Source organism: Salvelinus sp. IW2-2015, linkage group LG13 (assembly GCF_002910315.2).
Source record: "Salvelinus sp. IW2-2015 linkage group LG13, ASM291031v2, whole genome shotgun sequence".
Classification (NCBI taxonomy): domain Eukaryota; kingdom Metazoa; phylum Chordata; class Actinopteri; order Salmoniformes; family Salmonidae; genus Salvelinus; species Salvelinus sp. IW2-2015.
In genome coordinates, this window is record NC_036853.1 from 7,136,393 (window position 1) to 7,148,549 (window position 12,157).

Sequence of the window (12,157 nt, forward strand, 5' to 3'; positions counted from 1 at the left end):
ATCGGACTGAGCTGGTTGCCATTGCAGGCAATCTCAACGCTGTGCTTTACAGGGAAGACATCCTCCRCCCTCATGTGGTACCCTTCCTGCAGGCTCATCCTGACATAACCCTCCAGCATGACAATGCTACCAGCCATACTGCATGTTCTGTGCGTGATTTCCTGCAAGACAGGAATGTCAGTGTTCTGCCACGGCCAGCGAAGAGCCCGAATCTCAATCCCATTGAGGTCATCTATAAGTCTTTGCTAGGTAAAGCCCCGCCTTATCTCAGCTCACTGGTCACCATAGCAGCTSCCACCCGRAGCACGTGCTCCAGCAGGTATAWTTCACMGGTCACCCCCAAAGCCTATTCCTCCTTTGGCCGCCTTTCCTTCCAGTTCTCTGCTGCCAATGACTGGAACGAATTGCAAAAATCGCTGAAGCTGGAGACTCATATCTCCCTCACTAACTTTAAACATCAGCTGTCAGAGCAGCTCACAGATCATTGCACCTGTACATAGRCCATCTGTAAATAGCCCATCTATTTACCTCATCCTCATATTGTTATTCTTTTTTTGCTCCTTTGCACCCCAGTATCTCTACTCACACATTCATATTCTGCACATCTATCACTCCAGTGTGTCATTGCTAAATTGTAATTACTTCGCCACTATGGCCTATTTATTGCGTTACCTCCCTTATCCTACCTCATTTGCACACACTGTATACAGACTTTTCTATTGTGTTATTGACTGTACYTTTGTTTATTCCATGTGTAACTCTGTGTTGTTGTTTGTGTCGCACTGCTTTGCTTTATCTTGGCCAGGTTGCAGTTGTAAATGAGAACTTGTTCTCAACTAGCTTACCTGGTTAAATAAGGGTGAAATAAAAAATAAATAAATAGTATGGCGAGTATTGATAGGGTAGTATAGAGTATTGATAGGGTAGTATAGAGTATTGATAGGGTAGTATAGAGTATTGATAGAGTAGTATAGAGTATTGATAGGGTAGTATAGAGTATTGATAGGGTAGTATAGAGAGGGGAAAGGAAACGGGGCATGTCAGAGGGAGCGTTCCTTTCATGTACAGTCCAGGGTTTATTTATAGTGCATTAGGAAAGTATTCAGACCCCTTGACTTTTTCCACATTTTGTTACGTTACAGCGTTATTTTAAAATTCGTTTAAAAAAAAATTTGCTCATCAATCTACACACAGTAACCACATAATGACATCACAATACCCCATAATGACAAAGCGAAAATATGTTTTTAGAAATGTTTGCCAAAATTATTACAAATAAAAAATGGAAATACCTTATTTACATAAATATTCAGATCCTTTGCTATGAAACACGKAATTGAGCGCACGTGCATCCTGTATCCATTGATCAGCCTTGAGATATTAATACAATTTGTTTTGAGTCAACCTGTGGTCAATTCAATTGATTAGACATGATTTGGAAAGACACACACCTGTCTATATAAAGTCCCACAGTTGATAGTGCATGTCAGAGCAAAAGCAGGCTATGAGGTCAAAGGAATTGTCTGTAAAGCTCCGAGACAGGATTGTGTCGAGGCACAGAGCAGGGGAAGGGTACCAAAACATGTCTGCAGCATTAAGTCGTCCCCAAGAACACAGTGGCATCCATCATTCTTAAATGGAAGAAGTTTGGAACCACCAAGACTCTTCCTAGAGCTGGCCGCCGCCAAACTGAGCAATCGGGGAGAAGGGCCTTGGTCAGGGAGGTGACCAAGAACCCGATGGTCACTCTGACAGAGCTCCAGAGTTCCTCTGTGGAGAACCTTCCAGAATGACAACCATCTCTGCAGCACTCTACCAATCAGACCTTATGGTACAGTGGCCAGATGGAAGCCACTCCTCAGTAAAAGGCACATAAAAGCCCGCTTAGAGTTTCCAAAAGGCACCTAAAGACTCGACCATGAGAAACAAGATTCTCTGTCTGATGAAACAAGATTTAACTATTTGCCTGAATGCCAATGTCACGTCTGGAGGAAACCTGGCACCATCCCTACGGTGAAGCGTGGTGGTGGCAGCATCATGCTGTGGGGATGTTTTTCAGTGGCAGGGACTGGGAGACTAGTCAGGATTGAGGGAAAGATGAACGAAGCAAAGTACAGAGAGACCGGGATGAAAACTTGGTCCAGAACGCTCAGGACCTACGACTGGCACGAAGTTTCACTTCGACAACGACCCTAAGCACACAGTCAAGACAATGCAGTAGTGGCTTACGGACCACCACACAAAGCTAACACGGACCACACACAAAGCTAGTATTGACCACACACAAAGCATATCAAGTATATTGACCACACACAAAGCTTAGTATTGACCACACACAAAGCTAGTATTGACCACACACAAAGCTAGTTTACCACAACAAATATTGACACACACTAGATATTGACCACACACAAAGCTAACACTGATGACACACAAAGTTAACACTTGATGCACACACAAAGCTAACACTGACCACACACACAGTTAACACTGATGACACCACAAAGCATAACACTGACGACACACAAGCTAACATGACACACACAAGCTAACACTGACGGACACACAAAGCTAAACACTGACGACACACAAAGCTAAACACTGACGAACACACAACGCTAAACACTGACGACACACAAAGCTAACACTGACGACACACAAAGCTAACACTGATGACACACAAAGCTAACACTGACCTCACACAAAGCTAACACTGACGACACACAACGCTAACACTGACCTCACACAAAGCTAACACTGACCCCACACAAGTCAACAATGAGCTGTTTACCTAAACACAAAACAAATGGGCAGACTGGTTGGTAGTTGACGCCACATTCATCATCTCTAGTCTCACTTATAATAAACATTTATTGATTACAGTCAGGAAAGACTGAGATTACAAATTAAATCTAATTCAATCTTCTGCAACCAATGATGAATGGATGTTTATACAGGGAGTGTYCAAAACATTAGGAACAGCTGCTCTTTCTATGACATGTAAGATGACATGATATTTTCTCCCAACAATGTATCAGGCTTCTGTCAGGACTTCACCMAAGTGTTTTACCCAATAAATGACTGGGAGGTTATACATATGGAGTGTGTGACTCTCTTTGTTTTTTTTTATATCTTACAGTTTATTCTCCGTTAGTCAGCACCTACACACTAAATAATGTTCTCTGGGTGTGTGCCAGCTCAATGCTTTTTATAGGAATTAATCTAAAATCTATTCGTTTTCCCCCAAAAAATGTACCTGCTCAAACAAAAATTACGCTATTGGTTCTCTTATACCTTATTTGGACATTCTTGTTAGCCAGGTATTTGCAACCTTGATTAATGCCTATTCTTCAGTGGTGTTTTGACAAATAGTACATTTTTGTGAGGATTATTAATGGCTAAGTTTAAAGTAGCACGATATGCMTTAGTCTATAAATTGCTATTGTCAATCTTGTTTAGACTATGATATAGGTTCATAGTCAAAAATGAAATGGAAGTATGCTAATAATGAATATTTAATCATTCAGCAAGAGCCAAGTCAATGTCTGTCAATCTTTTTACATTGTCTAAGGGCTGAATCTTAGCATACTGCATAATTCAAACCAGAAAACTGTAAAGTAGGAGAAAATGACACAGATTTTCAATGCAGAGATGATATCTTACTTCCCGTTCTGAAAATATTCCTTTTACATCAATGCCTGATTTACGAATGCATACAGTATCTCAGGTTAGGAGTCAACCGTATGTCAACAGAAGATGTAAGGAGAGACGTCAGAGAACATGTTACGGGCTTGGTCACCATATCATTTGACAGGTAAATATTACTGTTACCCCTGTTGCCTACAGGAGGTTTGAAAAGTTAAAGTTATATATGGGAAATATGAGAGTAAGGTTTACCAGTGCTGACTACACCCCACTCACACTGTACAGTGCCTTCAGAAATGTCAATAAGTAAGTATTCAACCCCTTTGTTATGGCACGCCTAAATAAGTTCAGGAATTTGCTTTAACAAGTCACATAAGTTGCATAGACTCTTGTGTGCAATAATAGTGTTTAACATGATTTTTGAACAACTACCTCATCKCTGTACCCCACACATACAGTTATCTGTAAAGTCCCTCAGTCGAACAGTGCGCCGCCCTACGGGACTCCCGATCACGGCCGGTTGTGATACAGCCCGGGATCGAACCAGGGTCTGTAGTGACGTCTCTAGGACTGAGATACAGTGCCTTAGACCACTGTGCCACTCAGGAGCAGTTATTAATTGCACTTTGGATGGTGTATCAATATACCCAGTCACTACAAAGATACAGGCGTCCTTCCTAACTCAGTTGCCGGAGAGGAAGGAAACCGCTCAGGGATTTCACCAGGAGAAAACTGAGGATGGATCAACAACATTGTAGTTAGTCCACYATACTAACCTAAATTACAGATTGAAAAGTAGGAAGCCTGTACATAATACAATATTCCAAAACATGTATCCTATTTGCAACAAGGCACTAAAAGTAATACTGCAAAAAATGTGGCAAAGCAATTCACTTTTTTTCCTGAATACAAAGTTTTATGTTTGCGGCAAATACAATACAAKACATAACTGAGTACCACTCTTCATATTTTCAAGCATAGTGGTGGCTACATCCTGTTATGGGTATGCTTGTAATCATYTAAAGGACTGGAAGTTTTTTCAGGACTTTTTTTTTTACTAAATGGAGCTAAGCACAGGCAAAATCCTAGAGGAAACCTGGTTCAGTCTGCTTTCCATCAGACACTGGGAGATGAATTCACCTTTCAGCAGGACAATAATTAAAAACACAAGGCCAAATCTACACTGGAGTTGCTTAACAAGAGGACAGTGAATGTTGCTGAGTGTTGACTTAAATCAGATTGAAAATCTCTGGCAAGACTTGAACATGGTTGTCAAGTAATGATCAACAACCAACTTGACAGAGCTTGAAAATGTTTTATAATAATGTGCAAATATTGTACAATCCAGGTGTACAAAGCTCTTAGAGACTTACCCAGAAAGACTCACAGCAAGGTGATTGGAGAATGTATTGACTCAGGGGGTTGAATACTTACCCAGAAAGACTCACAGCAAGGTGATTCCTAGAATGTATTGACTCAGGGGTTGAATACTTACCCAGAAAGATTCACAGCAAGGTGCTTGGAGATGTATTGACTCAGGGGGTTGAATACTTACCCAGAAGACTCACCGCAAGGTGATTCTAGACATGTATTGAACTCAGGGGGTTGAATACTTACCCAGAAAGACTCACAGCAAGGTGATTCTAGAATGTATTGACTCAGGGGTTTGAATACTTACCCAGAAAGGACTCACAGCAAGGTGATTCTAGAATGTATTGACTCAGGGGTTGAATACTTACCCAGAAAGACTCACCGGAAGGTGATTCTAGAATGTATTGACTCAGGGGGTTGAATACTTGCCCAGAAAGACTCACAGCAGGTGTTTTAGAATGTATTGACTCAGGGGGTTGAATACTTACCCAGAAAGACTCACAGCAAGGTATTCTAGAATGTATTGACTCAGGGGGTTGAATACTTACCCAGAAAGACTCACAGCAAGGTGATTGGAGAATAGTATTGACTCAGGGGTTGAATACTTACCCAGAAAGACTGCACAGCAAGGTGATTCTAGGAATGTATTGCTCAGGGGGTTGAATACTTACCCAGAAAGACTCACAGCACAGGTGATTCTAGAATGTATTTGACTCAGGGGTGAATACTTACCCAGAAAGACTCACAGCAAGGTTATTCTAGATGTATTGACTCAGGGGGTTGAATACTTTTCTATAAATGTCAGAGTATTTTGTACGTTAGATCGTTTGAGAAAATACACAATAAATCCATTTTAATCCCACCTTGTACCACAACAAAATGTAGAAAAAGGTCCAAGGCGGTGTGAATCACTTTCTGAAGGCACGTACCTAATCAAAGGTATTTTTACATTTTATTTTGATATTTACAAAGGCCCTGACTAAGCAAATGTCTGGCTGGTTGAATGAAATCTAACCATATATTTCACCCTGGCTGATTTTATACATGCAACCAATGCAGTGAAGGCTCTGAAGCCTTGGCCAAATATTATTATGTCTCTCTCTTACTGTGGTGTTATGCCAGATCATCGTCATTGATTGATTGATTTATTGATCCAAAAAAAAAAAAAAAAAAAAAAAAAAAAAAAAAAAAAAAAAAAAAAAAAAAAAAAACCACACGAAACAAAGGAATAAAAAGAATCAGACACAACACCTTACTGCGTTAAAGGCTCACATGTATACATTTACCGTTCAAAAGTTTGGGGTCACTAGAAATGTCCTTGTTTTCCATGAAAAACAATACATGAAATCAGTTGCCAAAATGAATAGGAAATATAGTCAATGATGTTGACAAGGTTATAAATAATGATTTTTAATTGAAATAATAATTGTGTCCTTCAAACTTTGCTTTCGTCAAAGAATCCTCCATTTGCAGAATTATCAGCCTTGCAGACCTTTGGCATTCTAGTTGTCAATTCTTGTTGAGGTAATCTGAAGAGATTTCACCCCATGCTTCCTGAAGCTCCTCTCACAAGTTGGATGGCTTGAATGGGCACTTCTTCCGTACCAAACGGTCAAGCTGCTCCCACAACAGGCTCAATAGGGTTGAGATCGGTGACTGTGCTGGTCACTCCATAATACACAGAATACCAGCTGACTGCTTCTTCCCTAACTAGTTATTGTATAGTTTGGAGCTGTGGCTTTGGGTCATTGTCCTGTTGTAGGAGGAAATTGGCTCCGAATTATGCGCCGTCCACAGGGTATGGCATGGCGTTGCAAAAATGAGTGATAGCCTTCCTTCTTCAAGATCCCTTTTACCTGTACAAATCTCCCACATTTACCACCACCAAAAGCACCCCCAGACCATCACATTGCAATCCACCATGATTGACAGATGGCGTCAAGCACTCCTCCAGAATATTTTCATTCTTTCTGCATCTCACGAATGTTCTTATTTGTGATCCGAACACCTCAAACTTAGATTAGTCTGTACATCGCCTTCTTCCTGTTGACATTGAGACTGGTGTTTTGCGGGTACTATTTAATGAAGCGCCAGTTGAGGGCTTGTGAGGCAAACTAGACATTCTAATGTACTTGTTCATCTTGCTCAGTTGTGCACCGGGGCCTCCCACTCCTCTTTTCTATTCTGGTTAGAGACAGTTTGTGCTGTTTCTGTGAAGGGAGTGGTAGACAACGTTGTAAGAGATCTTCAGTTTCTTGCAATTTGTCACATGGGAAGTCTTCATTTCTCAGAACAAGAATAGACCGATGAGTTTCAGAAGAAGGTCTTTGTTTCTGGTCATTTTTGAGCCTGTAATCAAATCCCACAAATGCTACGCTCCAGATACTCAACTAGTCTAAAGAAGGCCAGTTTTATTGCTTCTTTAATCAGGACAACAGTTTTCAGCTGTGCTAACAATACTGCAAAAGAAGTTGTCTAATGATGCAATTAGCCTTTTAAAATGATACATTTGGATTAGCTAACACAACATACCATTGGAACACAGGAGTGATGGTTGCTGATAAAGGCCTCTGTACACCTACYTAGATATTCCATCCAAAATCATCAGTTTCCAGCTACAATAGTCATTTACAACATTAACAATGTCTACACTGTATTTCTGATCAATTTMATGTTATTTTAATGGACAAAAAAATWGCTTTTCTTTCAAAAACAAGGACATTTCTAAGTGACCCCAACCTTTTGAATGGTAGTGTAACTGCAACCAATGATGAATGGATGTTTATACACAGTGTACAAAACATTAAGAACACCTGCTCTTGCCATGACATAGACTGACCAGGTGAATCCAGCTATGATCCATTATTGATGCCACTTGTTAAATCCACTTCAATCACTGTAGATGAAGGGGAGGAGACAGGTTACTGAAGGATTGTTAAGCCTTGAGACATGGATTGTGTATGTGTGCCATTCAGAGGGTGAATAGGCAAGACAAAATATTTAAGAGCCTTTGAATGGGGGTATGGTAGTAGGTGCCAGGCGCACTGGTTTGTGTCAAGAACTGCACCGCTGCTGGGTTTTTCACACTCAACAGTTTGTCCACCACCCAAAGGACATCCAGCCAACTTGACACAACTTTGGGAAGCATTGAAGTCAACATGGGCCAGCATCCCTGTGGAACGCTTTTGACCCATTTTAGAGTCCATGCCCTGATGAATGGAGGGTGTTCTGAGGCTGGCTCTAATGACTCAATATTAGGAAGCTGTTCTGAATTTCTTGTACACTCTACTCTTTCTTTCTCTCGATCTCTGCTAATACATTTTGCAGCAGTCATCTACAGATGTGAATYATTCTTAAAGACTCTCTGTACCCTAGTTAGAGGTAAAACACACACATACACACACTTTGCAGATGCAAGGCAGGAGGGAGAGTGAGCTGGTCCATATTCAGCTGACAGCCCTGCCTTCTTTCGGTCTCTCCGAGGTCTGCAGTTGGGTGACCAGACCCACACAGCCTCTCTGCCTCCCTGGATGCCATCCTGCCACCCTCCAGCCAAGCAAAACAGCCTCTTGCAGGTAGTCGCCCTAGGAACGGAACAGGGGTTGCCATGGTGACCCGTTCCGCTTTAGAAAGTGTAATTGGATACCGATGGCTGCATGCCTGATGTTCCAGTCAGAGGACCACAACGGCGAGAGAGGGGCCCCTTGATTAGGTTTGTGTTCATTAGAGCACACAGCGGGAAATCGTTTTGCAAGGGACATTTCTTATTAAACAGTCCAGGTTATTCCCTCCCCATTTCCGTTTTTTTTTGGGGGGTGGGGGGGGGAAGGGGGGGTTGGTGCCTAATGACACAACCCATTTTGAACATCTAAATTTGAACAAATAGGTGATATGAAATAGCCTTACCTTAGGTAAATATAATTTCCACTCACAGTCGAAATCTGATTTCTCTCACACTGTCTCACACGCACTAGGACCTAGAAAACCTGTACAAATGTACAATTTACCTACTACATCTATGAAGGCTGATGGCAAGTGGTTATTTTCACAACCATACAAATACCTTTACAACACTTTATGATGAGTCATCTCTATCTCACAAGCTATTTGCTGTTTGTATATCAAGTTCTTGGTACAGGATAAAAAGGCATTTGCTAGGCACATTCAGTGCAGAAGGTAACGTTCAGTAAGATACATGTTCCTTGTGGGGAACAGCCGGAGACCACTGGCATCCAGTTCGAATTCCCCTCTGCTGTGAGCTCCTCATAAATCATTGAAATAGCAATGAGCTGATTGTGCGTGTGTGTGTGTGTAAGGAGAGGGAGGTGTGTGTGAGAGAGAGAGGGAGCGTGTTGAGAGAGCGAGAGAGAGAAGAAGGGAGGTGTGAGATGTGTTAGAGATTGAGAGGAGCTGTGTGAGATGAGAGAGATGTAAAGGGAGGTGTGAGAGAGAGGATGTGTGAGAGAAGCAGGGAAGCTGTGTGGCGAGAGAGAGAGAGAAAGGGAGGTGTGAGAGGAGGGAGATGTGAGAGAGAGGGAGATGTGAGAGAGTTAGGGTGAGAGGTGTGCAAGGGAGGTGTGTGAGAGAGAGAGAGGAGAGAGAGAGAGAGAGAGATGTATTTGAGAGAGCTCATCTTCCTAACCTCCTGCCAAATGTATGACCATATTAGAGTACTATTTCCTCAGATTACACAGACCCACAAAAGAATTCAAAAACAAAACCCCGATTTGATAAACTCTCATATCTACCGGGTGAAATACGCAGTGTGCCATCACAGCAGCAAGATTTGGTGAACCTTGTTTGCCACAAGAAAAGGGCAAACCAGTGAAGAAACAAACACATTGTAAATACAAACCCATATTTATGTTTATTTTCCATTTTGTAACTTTAACTATTTGCACATTGTTACAACACTGTATATAATTTTGAGGTGTCCGTTATTTCTTTTGGAACTTCTGTAATGTGTAATTGTTTACTGGTTCATTTTTATTGTTTATTTCACTTTTGCATATTGTCTACTTCGTTAGCTTTTTGGGCATGTTTAACAATGTTTCCTATGGCCAAGTAAAGCCCCTTGAATTGATTGAGAGAGAGGAGGTGTGTGTGTGAGAGAAGGGTGTGTGGTGAGAGAGAAAGCGGTGTGTGGTGAGAGTAGAAAGCGAGATGAGTGATGTGTGGTGGTATGTGGTGGTTGCCAGTAGGTTGGTAATGTAATGAATCAAGTGTTTGGTATGAATGACATCAGTGTTTGGATCCCGGTAAGAAAGTGAGACACAGCTTTACCGTCTCTTCCTAATCGGGTGACGCAGGGGCTCTCTGGCATTCAACCCAAACGTACTCTCTCCCTATCGGGTGACACAGCTCTCTGCATTCACCCACCGTCTCTCAGGAGAAGTCAATTACGTGGGGGGGTAGCTGAAATGAAGCGGTTTCCATAGCAACGCGTTGGCGCCGGAGCCGAGGAATGAGTCATCATTATTGTTCACGGATAGGGAGGGAGCGGGGAAGAGAGGGTGGGTGAGAGGAGAGAGAAAGCGAAGGAGAGGGACACAGAAAGGTGTCCCATCCCAGAGCAGTGACTCAGCTGTCAGGCAGCACCCTCTCTTTCTTTATAGATCAACAACACAACCCAGCCTATAGACCTTAAGCAGAGAGACCAGGAACAAAATTCCCTGTCTGGACTGGTCAACTAGATGGGACCAGTCTCACGCATACACAGAGATACACAGTGTACAAAACATTAAGAACACCTTCCTAATATTGAGTTGCACCTCCTTTTGCCCTCAGAACAGCCTCAATTCGTCGGGGAATGGACTCTACAAGGTGTTGAAAGTGTTCCACAGGGATGCCGGCCCATGTTGACTCCAATGCTTCACACAGTTGTGTCAAGTTGGCTGGATGTCCTTTGGGTGGTGGACCATTCTTGATACACAGGGGAAACTGTTGAGCGCWAAAAAAATCCAGCAGCGTTGCAGTTCTTGACACAAGCCYGTGCTCCTGGCACCTACTACCATACCCCGTTCAAAGACACTTAAATATMTTGTCTTGCCCATTCACCTTCTGAATGTATATTGACGTCCTAGAGATTTACAGTTATCYAAACATCGCCCCAGGGTTAGCCTACACGAAACACAGCCCTTATTTTAAMTGTTTCTAAAATACCCAATGGGAAAATAAAATGGTGGAAAAACAATTGGAACCATTTCCTCGTTTAACCGCTAAGTTTTATGGGTATTATGACTCATACATTGGGACTCGATATATAAAAAGTAGMGGACTGAGCCTCATGGATGCATKATTTCTGTTTCAGAATGAGAGGTGGTTTYGCTCTGCTGGTGTTGCTGTTCTGCCCGTCTGGGGGAATGGGCTCAGGGACAGAGTGGAGAAGTCAGACAGAATGACATCACTCAACACGGTCACAGGATCGGAGCTACATAGACCACGCGACCTGACATGAGAACGCTGTGACACATGGTGGTGGAACAAAGAGTGGAGCTGAGGAACACAGAAGGCAAGAGCATAGAGAATGAGATAGGCCTCTAGTTGCCAAAAGGCTGTTTTTAACATGGGCAGCGCCATTGAGGGCATCCACCATGATTCCGCCATTTTAAAGTAGTCATAGTAGGAATTCCTATGGGTTGTAGCCTCAGTGGCGCTGCTCATGATGTCACAGATGCTKRAATGGCACCGATATAAAGATGAGTCCCCTATCTCTATTGGCCTGAGGAACAGCCAATGAGAGCCAGATGGACTGGAGAGAATGCAAACAGACCACAGGTAGCATTCTTTGCTACTTTTAGGTAGTTGCGATGGGACCCTACAATAACAATATTAAATCTGGTCTACACTAAATGTCACCACTAACATCGGCAACGTCTACAGTCCAGTTACAGGGAGGGGGGGACTCTAGAGGGAACTAGAGGTTATGAATATGTATACAATGCAGTGACTCTAGAGCTAGAGGTTATGAATATGTATACAATGCAGTGACTCTAGAGCTGGAGGCTATGAATATGTATACATTGCAGTGACTAGAGCTAGAGGTTATGAATATGTATACATTGCAGTGACTAGAGCTAGAGGTTATGAATATGTATACATTGGAGTGACTCTAGAAGGAACTAGAGGTTATGAATATGTA